The following is a 2,226-nucleotide window of genomic DNA, read 5'->3' as shown; positions in this document are numbered from 1 at the left end:
TTAGAATGTATTCCTAATTATCAATTTTTATAAATGGCTTTGTACAATGGTGTGTGATTATTTTATTTTACCTGGGATAATATTTTCTACTACTTGTAGGTTTTGGAAAAAGAAGAAATCTAAGATTTACTATTATAGAGGAATATGATAGAAATAGAAGACAGATTTTATGTTTGTCACATCTCTGATGAGTACTCATATTCAAGACTTAAAGTCATATTTCTTTCTATGTTAGACAGATAGAGAAAACATAAAACAACATATGATAAGCAACTATTTGTGACTATTGTCACTATTTTTGGAGCACATGAGCAGCCAAGATGGCTCTGAGAGGGAGTTGAGTGGGCAGAGCCCAATTTGCTTTACGTTCAGTGCACAACCAGCCCGTGGAAGTTTAGGTGCATGATAGGGTGTGACCTTTACAGTGATTGGTTCCTCTCCCTCCCCTCCCATGTCACGTGCTGCTTTTTGCTTTAAAAATGGCTTGCTCTGTGTTAATAAACGACTTTACAGCTTGACTTGACTCCCTGCTGCGTCTGATTGTCTCCCTGGCTAAGGGAGGCTGGGGAACAGGCTACTGGCCACACTTACCTTTCCATGGACCCCGTCTGTCTTTCATGGGATGGACGAAGACCCAACAACTATTTTGTTGAAATTTACTTCATTAGCTAACCTTTGGGTTTGGAATATGGGAGGCTGATCTATTGAACACAGTTTTGGAAGGCACCTACTGAACAAAACAAATGGTGGGTGGTACTATTTCTACACTTTAATGAATGGTTGAAACTGTTAGTCATTGGTGCTGGGTAAATAAATCAACTCTATTGTAACTTTCTCCCTACACTTGAAAAACTTGTAATGTCACTAAGTATCAACTACTTGTCACAAGTTATTTTGGTGAATATAATTTTATTTGAAAATGAATACACTTTCAGGAGATTAAATGTAGGTTATCATTGGTTTGAGAGTGACAACCTTTTTATATCACAGAACCAAGTTTAACTGAAGTACCAATGTTTTGAAGCACTAAGTATCTTCTCACTTAATTTTTTTCTAAATTACATTTGACCTCTACGTCAAGTTTTCCAAAAATACGTAGAGCAATTATGTATCTTTTTTGGACCACTTATGCTGGACTGATATTATTTCATTACTCATTAGAAGAGGGGTATTAAAAATAATCTTATGACATTTTGTGAACTTTTTCACTCATATGGATTGGGCATCTGTAAACTGAAAGTTTGAATTTCAGCACTGTCTCTCAGATTTTGTGATCTCCTCCTTCATTTTAAGTTGCCTTGCATTTCACAATTGCTTACTGATAATTCCTGCATCTCAAGGAATTGGGGACCTGAAATATAGGAAACGAGAAATTGATATGCATATTCAATTAGTTTCTATTGGCATGTTGCATGGGCCTAGGTGAAAAGTATTGCCCATGTTATCTGATGATGCAGATAACTGGGTCCTGGGATCCTAGGATCTCATTTGGGAAAAGTAAGACCTCTTCTGGGAAAATTTCAACTGCAGAAGTTTAGAAGTAGCTCTTAAGCAAGGCTTACTTTGAATCAAATAGCTCCACAGAACTAACTCATTTGGATAAATTACTACTTGCAACAGCCATCACCTTTGGACCTAGCTATAAACACTTGAAAGTGCAATCAAATCCAAAATGGAAAATATTTAAAATAGTAATTGACAAAAAAATTGCAAATGTGAGCAATAGACTGAACAATATAATTTTTCCACTATTCACAGAATTTCAGGAATATAAGATCAATAGCACTGTTAGAAACATTAACGTTTCCTTGTACCAAATAGGCACCCAAGGATATAAGCCTGTATAAAGATTGCATCATTAACTATTTAATTTAGAGGATAATACATGCTTCAGCAGTATGTATACCCAAATTACAACAATACAGAGATTAACATGGCACTTGCACAAAGATGATATTAAAATTTGTGAAGTATTCCAAATTTTTCATTCTTCAGATGCAAGAAATGAAAAAAACATTTAAAATTGATTACAAAATTACAAGTGTAAAAATACATGTAATTCATATAATTAAAAGTTAGTTTGACATCAGTGTATTAAATCTTGACCTTAGAAAGGCCTTTATATGGGGCTGGGAAGGTGGCTCATTGGTAGAGCGCTTGCCTTGCATGCCTGTGGCCCTGAGTTCGATTCCTCAGCACCACATAAGCAAAAAGAAAAAAGCCGGA

At 35.5% G+C, this 2,226-nt stretch overlaps 1 pseudogene; it reads left to right on the top strand.

Moving 5' to 3' along the window:
* The first annotated feature begins 1,885 nt into the window (after nucleotides 1–1,885).
* On the top strand, nucleotides 1,886–1,985 carry LOC138828689 (U6 spliceosomal RNA; annotated as a pseudogene).
* Nucleotides 1,986–2,226: the final 241 nt, after the last annotated feature.

The sequence above is a fragment of the Dipodomys merriami genome, unplaced genomic scaffold (assembly GCF_024711535.1).
Source record: "Dipodomys merriami isolate MVZ:Mamm:240054 unplaced genomic scaffold, mDipMer1.0.p SCAF_161, whole genome shotgun sequence".
NCBI classification, from domain to species: Eukaryota; Metazoa; Chordata; class Mammalia; order Rodentia; family Heteromyidae; genus Dipodomys; species Dipodomys merriami.
Note: the sequence above shows the minus strand (reverse complement) of the source record. Positions and strands in the feature narration are given on the sequence as shown.